This window comes from Pinus tabuliformis, chromosome J (assembly GCF_031772625.1).
Source record: "Pinus tabuliformis cultivar Carrire ecotype Pingquan chromosome J, CPIR1, whole genome shotgun sequence".
In the NCBI taxonomy this organism is placed as follows: Eukaryota; Viridiplantae; Streptophyta; class Pinopsida; order Pinales; family Pinaceae; genus Pinus; species Pinus tabuliformis.
This window is the reverse complement of record NC_142295.1, coordinates 1,088,270,143-1,088,282,938: the sequence shown is the minus strand read 5'-3', so window position 1 is coordinate 1,088,282,938 and position 12,796 is coordinate 1,088,270,143. Positions and strand designations below refer to the sequence as shown.

The 12,796-nt window shown below is 38.6% G+C and overlaps 1 long non-coding RNA gene across 4 annotated transcripts in view; it reads left to right on the top strand.

Annotated features, from left to right (window-relative positions):
- Positions 1-266: 266 nt before the first annotated feature.
- LOC149230802 (uncharacterized) overlaps positions 267-12,796 on the top strand; it is a 55,826-nt gene continuing 43,296 nt past the window's right edge. For 3 of the 4 annotated variants that reach the window (XR_016248029.1, XR_016248027.1, XR_016248026.1), the window contains exons 1-2: positions 267-1,012; positions 3,056-3,140. This is a non-coding gene — a long non-coding RNA (uncharacterized LOC149230802). Of the gene's footprint in view, positions 1,013-3,055; positions 3,141-3,330; positions 3,586-12,796 lie in introns of those variants that run through there. The other variant, XR_016248030.1, reaches the window with a different exon arrangement.

Sequence of the window (12,796 nt, the reverse complement as noted above, 5' to 3'; positions counted from 1 at the left end):
CCCCTTTCTGTTGTGTGTGCTGAAACTCTTAGAAAGATTTAAGACCCCTTTCTGTTGTGTGGGCTGAAACTCTTAGAAAGATTTAAGACTCCTTTTCTGTTGTGTGGGCTGAAACTCTTAGAAAGATTTAAGACCCCTTTCTCTCTAATTGATATTTCTGTTTTGTGAACTATAACTCTTGGAAAGTTTTAAGACCCCTTTTATTGTGTGCGCTGAGACTTTTAGAAAGATTTAAGACCCCAGACCCCTTTCTCTCTAATTGGTTTCCGTGGTGAAATATTTCACTTTAGCCAATCCCTTCTCTCTATTCTGTTTGACATAATTCTCTGAAGCATCTTCATCTAATTTTAGCAATCATTGGTTTCGGTGGCGAAAGATTTCACTTTAGCCAATCCCTTCTCTCTATTCTGTTTGGCATAATTTTCTGCAGCATCTTCATCTAATTTTAGCAATCAAGAGAGGACTTCTGTGGATTGATTAGTCTAAGGAGCAATTCTGTGGCACTGAGGTTTGTCTAAGACAATTCCACGGTAGTGACGGGGCAGAAGTGAGCCCTTTTTGTGGCAGCCAGAGTATGCTGACAGCAAAACAACCCTAATCCAAGACATGCGGAGGAGGTTCCCTGTAACAACGAGATTATTTGAGGGCTAATACCGTGGTCTGTGGCAGCGACCCTTTTGAAAGCGATTTCTCTGTGGCAAACGAAGTCATTCAAGGCAGCGAAGCTTCCTACCTGAGGCAGCGAGGGCCTTTGAGGCCGTTTCTCCGAGTTGTTCTAGCAGTGAAGGTTTAATCTGTGGTTGCGGGCCACGTCTAAGGGTTTGTAGTGGCAGTGGCTCGTCACTGAAGCACACTTGAGGCAACGAAGTGAAGGCCTAGCTGGAAAAAGGGGATAGGGCAAGCAGCTTGCCATTTTGGGACAACAACAGGGTTCGTCACGTCTCTTTGATGATAACAGAGCAGCAGGGCAGCAGAGTTGTGAAGGCAAGCTGAGCAGTGACGGGAAGGACTAGTAAGCTAGTTAGTTGTGTTGCTGTTAGGTTAATTTGTATTGTGATCCATGTAAAAAGAGTGCTATTGTTTCTTAATTGTTGAGTTCTGTACAGCAGACTCTGCTAGTGTAACAGCCCTGGGAAGTGAACCTGTGGGAGTTGTAATATGACGTGTACTGTTGGTATTGTTGAAGATCATCTACTTGTTTACATTGTTGTGCTATCTTTCTTGAATTGAAAAGAAATGTTGTGATATGTACAATATTATCTTATGCTCCAATAACCCTAAGGGCAAAATTTTCCGTGGGGACAATACAATGGTATTAGAACTGTGCATTCTGCCAGTCTGTGAACATATGAACCCTGGATGTTTCCGGAAGACAGGGAGAACGTTATATTGCGGAAGAAAAGGGGCGCCCACAGCTCAATCATGGAAGATAAGGAAGAGCAAGAGAACCCTTTTGGCATCTTAAATGAGCTGTCAAGAGGGCAGCAGCAGCTAATCCGAAGGGCAGCAACAAATCGCCTAACTGTTAGCATAAGGGCAGCAGGACGTAACCGAGAATAGGCTCAATTACCTCAGATAGAAACTGTTGAAATACTATGAATACCTGCATCTAAAAATATGCGATGAATGATCTTCATATAGCCTTCATGAACTTGCCCTCTTCCTACAATAAGCGAAGTACTTGTAAATAGCATATTCCCACTCCAATAATAGCTCCATAAAAGCACTTCACAAGTGATAAGTATGCGAGGAACTGAAGAAAAAAATTCAAAGGTTCAAGTAGGGTTCACCATTTGAGGTAATAATAGGTAGTGCATTTTAGGATTAAACTAGTTTTACATTTGGTATGCATGTGAGGCAATAAATAGCATTCCAAAGCTAAAATAGAATGGTGGACACGTCAAAAAGAGAATGGTGGGCTACCATCTAAACAAAGCAATAACCATTCAAAGTAGGGTGCACCTCTCTAGGCCACAAGTAACAAGAATGAGGCCCACTTATGTGCTTAGGAAGGTTCCTTATGTGGTGTGCTCTGGTTCTAACTTAGCAACTCCTCCAAAGACCAGGTTTACCATAATTATTAGCCCACCATAAACTCAAGCCAAATGAAGTTAAAGGACTATAAAATTACAGGTAAAGGCTCGAGTGGAGGGAGCTCATCAAGGCCAATAATATCAATCAGGAAATCCACAAAAAGTGTGAGGAAGCTTCCTCCACATGTGCACCCCAAGTCAAAGTCAGAAGGAAATCTAAAGGCTTATGTGTCTTAGGCTCTCCAAATATAGTAAGTGCATTTCATGTGGGACCCGCCAAGAACCCTTTAGAAGCTGACAGTGGATTTGGACCCTGAAAAATCAAATTTTCAGAATGACTTGAAATTTGCTATTGATCATTGATGCTTTTTGCCATACTGGGTCCTCCAAAACATAACCAACCTGCTGAAAATAAAGTGCTTAAAACAGACCAAAATTTCATGGTCTTGGAATCTAATAAATTTTGAACCATGAACAAATCTCCATAATGGGTCTCCAAAAATGTAATTCATTTTCGCAAAGGGCCAAGTTTCAAAAAATCGAATTTTTTCTTGAAAATATAAACGTTCTAAAAGTTGGAACTTCTCTGGTTTGCCCCAGATTTGAACCCTATGCATATTTCAAAAAAAGGTCTCATCAAATATATTATCAGATCCAGAAAATGATGTCTGATTCATAATATGCTGTGATCTATCATCTGGTTCATACATAGTATGTTGTATGCTGCAGATGCATATTTTGTTATTTCTATTCTTTTCTTTCATGGTGGGATTTGGTCTCCGTGAGTTACAGGCCCTTTTTATTCTTTCCATGTAAAGAGTCAAGAGTCAAGACAATGCAAATTTGATGTATGAGTCTGAAACTTGGTCTACATCAACGGATGCTTGTCTTTTGATTATTAGTCTGAATGTCTTCAATCCATTGTTTATTTGCTGACAAAGTGAATTATATTTTCCTAAATGTTTTCTTGAAAGTGTGTTATGTTAATGATTTGGTACTGGGCTTGTGCAATTGGATTTCAGGTCAGACATAGAACCTGTTGATCCTAAAGCATGCATTGAGGAGTCCTGCAAGTCAAGTTGTGTGAAGCCACTTTTTCAATATCAGGTGATGCAATTTTATTCCTCAGATACAGATTCAGGGAATTTTACTCAAAATGGATATAAGTGTGACCATACAACATTATCTTTCTTTTCAATAATTTCTTTTCTTCCATCAAATTACTTAGAGGACTCAAAATGCCATTAAGCGAGTATTACATTTTTCTGAAAACTAGATTGTTTGTTGGTGCACACAGCTGGATTCTTGTTGCTCTAAATTGTAGTTTTGGTCTATGTACTCTATAAATTCTCAAAACAGTTTCTGGTGCATTGCTTTATTGCTCTGGCACTGCACAAGGCGCTGCTCAAACTTCCCAGCTATTGCTAAGAAGACTGGAACTTGTTTTCATGTTTTTTTTCCTTTGGCTCGCATAATTGTGTATTTTTTTCTATCTTCTGAACATTTCAACGAGTTTGACAATTACATGATTGTTGACTCATAAGATGCATTCTATGAGTAACGAATGCCAAAATGAAGGTTGTTCAAGTGGCTATTGTTATTTAATATTTAGAAAGGCATTCACATCTTCTGGGTTCCATTCTGAGATTGTTTCAATCACTGCCGTCTGGGAGTGTTTAAAACATCATCATATTGTTTTGGCATTATTTCAGGAATAAATGGGTAAACCTGTGTTCCTTTGTATCTGAGGATTTTTCCTTATAAATAAACCATTTCATGCTATATTGCTGGCCTGCTACCAGCACCCCCATTATTCATTTAGGTGTGTGAGGGTGAGGTAATAATCTCACCTCACCCTCACACACCTAAGTGAAGAATGGGGGTTCTGGTAACAGGCCAGCCCTCTTGGAGCTCTCCCATTCTTCCCCTGAATCTCTGGATGAAGACAGATCGACCGACAGCTGCATAGGTAGCTGGTAACCCCAAACAACATGAAGAAATTTGATCCTGAGACCTCCGTGGACATAACATGAGAGCAGCTAAGATTCGAGCTAACCCTTAGGGCTTTTTCATGCTAGATATGTTACCATAGATGGATGTAAGTTCATTTTGACTTTTATTCGAAATATAAATATTCTTTTCTTGTTTTGGAACAAGCTTAGGCCATGTGTGACAGCCTAAGTTGCACGAAACAGGGAAACGGGTACGAGTTTCTGAAACGGGCACGGGTACGAAACGTGACCCCCCCAAATTTTGGAAACGGGGAAACACAATATATATATATATTATAGGACATTTAAGAAATATGTGCAATCATAAAGCATATATGATACATTCTAATTTATTACATTATGATTAAATTGTCAATTGTCAATGCATAAACTATAAGTCTCTAAATTTACATCACATTTACTCATGAATGATCACATAATGAAAATAGCAATATCCAAAATCAGCCACGAGAAATTTCTAATTTCTTGTCTCATGCTTGATTGGGAGTCTCCTCCTACATAGTCGAACGACCTTAGTGCTCTTGATTAAATACAAGTTCCATACCCTAGTACCCTACATGCTCTTGATTATTGGGAGTCTCCCTTGCATAAAGGGCTTGGTTCTCTTGATTAAATACAAGTTCCATACCCTAGTACCCTACATGCTCTTGATTATTGGGAGTCTCCCTTGCATAAAGGGCTTGGTTCTCTTGATTAAATACAAGTTCCATACCCTAGTACATGACAAAATCCAATGGAAACATTGCAATCCCCCAATCCTGAAATCCTGAAAAACATATAAGTCTGCTGGATTTTGAGTGAGATTTTTCTACTTTCTCCATTTTCATCCAATGAAGGCTTAAACTTTCAAACATCTTGAGTCATTTCATGGTAGATGTTAAAAATTTAAGTAAAATGATGAAAATGGAAAATAAAGGAGAATGTCACTTCTACTCAAACATTACCATGAACTGCATATCAACACTAGGGCCATAGGCTTGAACATTAGGCTGCCCCACTAAAAAAAATCCTCTTTCTTATAACTTGAGAGGCATCTAGAAGCATCCAGAAGATATTTTAGTCGCCCAATAAAAAATTAGAAGCAAAAAAATATAAAAAAAAATACAAGAAAAAGTCAAGTTAGAAGAGGATCTGACAACCTTGATTTACATTTGTATTGATTTATATTTTATAATGATATATGGTGTATTTTCAAGTAAAATAAATCCTAGGAAACATTTCCACAAGAAAACAATTAGCAAGGTTGTAGTTTCTAACAACTATTCTAGCTTAGTCCCGAGGGTTAAGCCCAATTGGTCGAGTTCCCGTTGCTAAAGCACCTTGCCAATGGGAGGTCACGGGGTCAATTCTCCTCGATGCTCTTAGGGTTAGTTTCTGCCAATAAGCGGGCAGGATGTGATCCCTTTAGGTCGATCTGCTTGGATATTTCTTCGATGATGAAAAAAAATCTATGCTAACTGTACTTCATACTCTTTAACCCAGACTTTGCATAAATCACAACTGCCAATTTTCAACACTCCCTCTTGGCTAGGGAGGTGTTTTTCATTCTCTCTCTCAATATCAATTTCCCCGTCCAATCCATAGGTCTCTCAGCCACAACCCAAAGGAGAGATCAGATGTACAAGTCTCTCTGTCTTTCAATATCAATCTCCATGACCAATCCATAGGTCTCTTAGCAACTTCCCAAGGGAGAGATCAAATGTACAAGTCTCATCATAAGGAAAGATACATAGCATCAAACTCATCCCATAAGCCAAAACCCAATGGCATCAAGGTCAGTGCCCAATTGACCAATGGGATCAACCAATATCGTTCATGAGGCCAAACTCTCCAACCATATGCAATGGTTTCTTAGTCAAGCTCAATGACCCAAGAGAGTATACACAGGGTCCATCTCCTCGACCTTAAACAAAGGTCTCTCGATCCACGACCCAAGGGAGGAATCCTTATCTTGACATCAATCTCCCCGACTATATAGTCTCTCAGTCCACGACCCAAGGGAGAGAACTCATCCTTCCCAACCAAACTCATTGGCCTCTCAGTCAACGACCCAAGGAAGGGAACTCAAGATCAATCTCCCTGACCAATCCATTGGTCTCTTGGTAACTACCTAAGGGAGGGATCACAAAATCAGTGTCCCCGACCAAACTCATTGGTCTCTCAGTCATCATGACCCAAGGGATCACTTCATGCCTCAGAACCAAGCTCCCTAACCAAACTTACTGGCCTCTTGGTCAACTGACCTAAGGGAGTGATAATATTCCTGACCATGTGGTCTCTCAGCTACAACCCAAGGAAGATTCATGATGCTATACATTCAAAGCTCTCTCTCTCCAAGAGAGGGATTCTTAATCATTCCAAGCTTTTCTCATAAGCAAACAAACTTCATCTGGGATAGTGGATTTTATCAAAACATCAACACCCTGCTCATCAATAAAAATGTATTCGAGCCTCACAACCCTTATTTGGACAACATCCCGGGTACAAATCTCATTATGCTTCGACTTGACCATGAACAACAAGATTCTCAGAAAGCTTTACACATTTTGATTATCACAATATACAATAGTTGATTCCAACACTTGATAGAACAAACCAACAAATAGCTTATGAAGCTACACAGATTCACAACAGGTTGAACATGCAACTATATACTTAGCTTCAACTGCACTAAGAGCAACAAAAGTTTGCTTCTTACTTGATCATGAAATCATAGTAGATGCCAGAGCCCAAGCCAAAAGAAGAAACTAGAAGCGCTCTTTCTATCATCAGTGCATCCAACCCAATCAACATTAGTAGAACCATGCAACTTCCATATTAGAAACATATCTCAAATCATAATCAATGGTGCCATGCCGATATCTCAATATTTGCTGCAACCTAATGCACATGTTGGGGCTCAACCAAGAATTGGCTCAACATAACAGATATAAGATCTTGTGTTCATCAGATAGTTCAACAGGCCAATCAATTTGCAATACACAGAGGGATCAACTATATTAGAAACACAATCTCGTAGCTTCTTCAAATTTGTCATCACGAGAGTGTCCATGAACTCATAGTCCATCATGCCAAACTTCTAAAGGATCTCAACAAAGATTTCATCAGTCTTCTAATCTTAGGTAGTCATGCATTAGATCAAGATCCTTTTATCATCTCCCTCTTACAATGGACAAAGAGGTCCTCAGCCCTAATCATGGGCTCATCTTCAACAATGAATCAATATTGCTACAAATAGCCATCAACCATGCACGAGTTGTCTATCTTCATATTCTTTTCCCTCTTACTGAGGTAATCCCTCGCTTGGCACTTCCAACCATCTTCCATTTGGAAGTCACAACTGAATTCTTTTTGTCATAGATCCAAACAAGCTTTAATCTGGATGATTGTCTACTCCCTCTAAGTCCAGGGATCATCTAATAATATCTTCTCAACACGAGTCTTCTTGTCACAGTCACAAGTTTTGTTCTTCCAATCTTTTCATTTATTGCCACAGCCTTGTCAGGCTTCAACATGTACCTACAATCCGCACTCGGAGGCCAAGGAAGAACAAATACAACCAAACAAGATATACAAGGACAAGAAGAACAGCAATAACATTAATGATTTAAAATAAGAGAGATACAAGATACTTATCTTTTGAGAACATGTCAGCTCCCTCTTGAACTTTAGCCTTCTTGCAAATCGACCTTGTCCACATCATTATCATGAGGTTCTTCTTTGATGGATTTAGGGTTTCTTCTATCAGCAGAAGCAATCAATTTCTTACCCAAGTCTTGTTGCTTGCTAGTGTTTACAAACCCTATATCTTCAATTATTAGAATTAATGATGATCCTTTGATCTAATCAAAATCAAGAAACCTTTCAATTTATTATCCAAGTCTTGTTGCTTGCTAGGGTTTACAAACCCTACATTTTCAATTATTAGCATTAATGATGATCCTTTGATCTAATCAAATCAAGAAACCTTTCATAAATCATTATAACAATAGCAACATCTGCTTCCTGAAAACTTGCAATGAATTTTCATCATCCAGATCTTAGCTTTTTACTATAAAATTCATGCAATTGCTTAATATATCAAGAGAGAGACTCAGGTATTCAAGGCTTGACATCTTCAGATTTAGCAGGATTTTCAAAGAAGGTAAATGAGGTGACTTTGCTTTCAATGATATATGATGACAGCTCGTCTTCTTCCAGGCCTTGTTCAAGCCTTCAAAGTAATGTCCTGCCTTCATGCAACTTTCCAATAAAAGTCACACGATTCCTTCTATTTTAGCAGTCATGTATTCTAGCTTAGACAAGTTCCTCAATCAAGTAGACTTTGCTCCAACTGTAATTCAATCTTGAAGAGGCATTTGACCTTTTTTTTTTCATTTCATCAAAAGGTGTTATGATAAGACCGATCATCCAAAAAAAATATCGTTCTTCAAGCAATACTTCTTTCACAGCTCAAATCGAAGAGATGTCCTAGACCATTTTCATGTCATATACAACCAATATTTCTGTGAGGATTATGATGAGACATCCTCAAGTTCAATACTTCAGCGTTTAATCTCGAATGGCAATTGTTGATGGTAATCTTTGTAAACTTAAGTATTTTATACACAGGATCAGCCCATATCATGTTTGAATGTATCATACCACTCATTTTCAAATGTAAGCACACTGTCTTTTAGGTAAAACATGAAGTTTGTAAGGTACTGTCTTCAGGTTGAGGCATTTCAGTTCCAAAGAGTATTATGATGTAAAACTCAGACCCACATTTCGTCAGAACTTCTCTAATGGAGATAAGATATCAAATATTTCAAACAAGGGTTATTAATACCAAAGAGTTCAGGGAGACATCAATCTTTGGATTATTTTTCCAGATATCTATCCTTGTAATGTGCTTTGTATGAAGACTTAGGAGCCAAGCAATATCATCTTCAGTCTTATCACAGATCTTTTCAAGAAAAACATGATCCAAAAGAGTCATAGGTACATACCTTAATTCCTGATTTTGCTCCAATGGTCAACACTTCTTCCTGTACAAAGATTTGCTAAAACTCCATTGTCTTCGATTAGACATAATTCTTGAACGATCAGGATTGCAACGTCCTTGAGCATTAGATTGATAAATTGGGGGCATCAGTCCTTCAAATCATTCCTAAGAGAATAAAGACAACCTTTCACAGGTATCCACTAGCTACACAAGAATGTCTCCCAGCTGTTCATTATATATATGTATAGATATATATGGATCAAAATCTGTTATATGCCTTCCTTGGACTTCTTCCACTAGAACAGAGAGGCTCAGGTATGCTTGAACAATCTCAGACTTCTTCCTTACAAGGGGCTTTGGACTTCCTTCTTGACTATACCACATGGATAGAGTTTGGATCCTTGACTTCTTTCATTCTTTGCCTTTTTCATAGTGATGTCAACACAAACTTCTGGAGTACACTCAATCCTTTTTGGATACTTTGATCACTCAAGTAACAGACTCAGACTTGTAGCTTCTTCGGACCTTGTTTCACAAAGAGAAGAGGCTCGGACTTGTCCATTCCACAGAGACAAAGAATCTTGAACCTGTTTCCTTCTCACAGAGATAAAGAAGTTCAGTCTTCCACATTGATTATAGGCTTCGGACTTGGTCACCTTCCACAGATATCAAGAGCTTGCAATTAATACTTTCCTCAAGAATTTTCCCTGAGTGATATTAGCCCTTGATCTCTTTGCAAACTGTGATATAGGGTTTCGTCCTTCCATAACCAAGACTATCGATCTTTTGCAAATTGAACCAGGACTTTTTCAGACTTAGGCCTTCTTAGGGCTTCCTCAAAAGGGTGATCTCAGTGCTCCTTTCTTCACCATAGTTTTGATACATTGTTGAGTTTTCTAGTAGAAACAAACTAATACAATTTTTCAATCTGATAACTACTTCAAATGATACAATTTGACTTCTTTATAACATTCCAATTATCAAGTAGTCATACATGAAAATTTTTAACCATAACAATAGAGCAGCAGTAGAGATCACAGTAATCAATAAGACAAGAGACACCAGAAATTAGGCCAGCGGCCAGGTAAAAACCCGAAAGGGGAAAACCCAGCAAATCTTTCCCTATGAGAGAGAATTCAGTTCTTCAAAATGTATATCAGAATATTCAATCAAAACATCAATCTCTGCCCTCAATGTTTTCCAAGTCAAAACCAGACAAGGGAGAGAGAAATAGTCAAAGTTGGTTCATAATCAAAGTCTGCAATTGAGGGGCCTAAGTGCCACAGTCCTTTGCTTTCCCATAGAGACAGTGAGTCACAGAGAAGCTCGCATACGACAGAGATAAGTGCCTCTGAGAATCTTGCTTGCCACAGAGAAGCTCACATACCACAGAGATGAGTGCCACAAAGAAGCTTGCATGTTACAGAGATGAGTGTCATAGAGAAGCTCACATACCACAGATATAAGTGCCACAGAGAAGCTCACACATCACAGAGATAAGTGCCACAGGGAAGCTCACATACCATAGAAATAAGTGCCACGGAGAAGCTTGCATAGCACGGAGATAAGATGCCTCAGTCTGCTCGCAAATGCCTCAGATCAGAGATGCGAAATCTGCCTTGGAGAGTGAATAGACTCAATATATAGTTATTTGTCCAAGCGAAAAGATGTGTCTCTTGGGCAGGCCGACATGATCTAGGAGGTCCGACTCGGACACTTTGTGGGGTAATAAACCAATTATTTTAAATTCAAATTTTCTCTTTTGGATTTTGCTAATGAAAAGACCAACCATAGCTACCAATTTTCAACACCCTCTTCCTCCTTAGCCAACATGGAAACAATTTTTGTGCCATAATTCTATGTTCATATGCAATGGGAAATTAAGAGTTTTTTAGTGTGAAAATTCTTGTCTTCTAAGGTCTGTTTCCCCTGAAAGACCATCATGCTTTGTGCAGTAAAAGTAAGTGTGCAAGAAAAAATGACTTTGAGGGAGGGTATCATACCAAAGTGGACAGCACCCAACCTTGAGGATGATGTTTGTTGCTGAGAAGAAAATAGGATGTCCTTCAAGAGAGAGATCGCTTTCAGACTAAGAAAAGAGCAGCCACTTAGTCATTGGGAAGTGAAGTTGTCTAGCAAATGATGTTATCATTATGTAGATGGTCCAAAAGTTTGAGGACAACAGCCAGAAAAGTAAATACTGGTTTGGAAAAGTAGATGTCAAGTTTTTGCCCCAGACTGAAAAACCAGTCGAATAAAACATATTCGAATTTTGATAAAACACACACACAGTTTCATGTGCATCCATATGAATGCAAACCATTTATACTCAAACATCCCAAGTTTCTCATTTATGTAGCAAGTAAGAGTGCATATAACCAAAATAGCACTGAGTGTGATACATCATTGAACCAAGTTACATCAATGAAAGGCTCTAAATGCCCTCTAGAGTGCAAAAGTAAGCATAGCATAATGAGTAACTATAGTGTCATAGTCTAGAGTCTATACTCTAGACTCTACAATTTGATCATATGGTACCAGTGTCTAGCTGTGATTGCATTGATTGTTGTACTCCTCTTTCATGACCCTGGTGACAATGTACCCTTCATTCAAGCCATTGGTGACACTAGGTTCATGACAAAGGAATTCAGCAATTAATGTACCCAATATCAAGATACATAGAAGGTTTGATGCTCTTGATTAAATGCCAATTCCATACCCTCATACATGATATCTAGTGGAAACCTTGCAATCTACCAACCATGTAATTTTGAAAATTGTTAAGTCTGCTGAATTTTGAATCGGATCTAAATTCTTACTTTCTCTCCATATGAAGTCCAATGAGGTTGGCACCACTCAAACATCCCGAAACAATTAATGGTTATGTTAAAATGTGTTTGAAAACTTTACATTCGGAGATGCAATGCCGGCTGGAAAGAAGGATGATGAAGAAGGGAAGGATGCAACTTTGAGTTTGGCAGCGAAGAAACATGCAGACTCTGATTCAGATGAGGAGGATGAACAAGAGCAGCAGAATAAAGAAAAAGGGATTTCAAATAAAAAGACGCTTCAACAAAAAATGAAGATTGCAGAACTTAAACAACTTTGTTCTAGGCCAGATGTTGTCGAGGTTTGTGATGCAACATGGGTGAATCCAATGTTGCTTGAGTTTTTAAAATCTTATCGCAACACTGTTCTTGTTCCTTGACATTGGTATCAAAAACGAAAATTCTTGCAGGGAAAACGTGGAATTGAGAAACAACTTTTCCAACTTCCAGATTTCATTGCTGCGACTTCCAGCTCGTCCGTCGTGTGCACCATCACTCCGCTGTTCAACTCCAGACCACTCTGTCATCTACACTGTCGTTTGCGTATTACCTTGCCACAGGCTTGTGCTGTCCGCCTGTGTTTCCCCGACCGCGTCTGTCTCTTGCTACATCCTCGACAACCCTGTCTGCTGCGGTGTCATATCCACTTCAGGTCGCCACACCCTTCGTTGACCATTGCCGTTGGTCAACCTTTCATTCCCCGCACGTTGGAACAATGGATTCTCTTGGTATATAATTACTATAGTTATAAGTTATATTGATATATAATTCATATTAATCTAAAATTATATAATCAGATATAATTAGTTTTAATATAATTATATAACAGTGATAACTGTATAATTATAATTGATATATAATTAATTATAAAGTTATAGTGATATAACTTTAATATATATATATATATATTAAAAAAAGCAAGAGGAAAATGGATTAAGC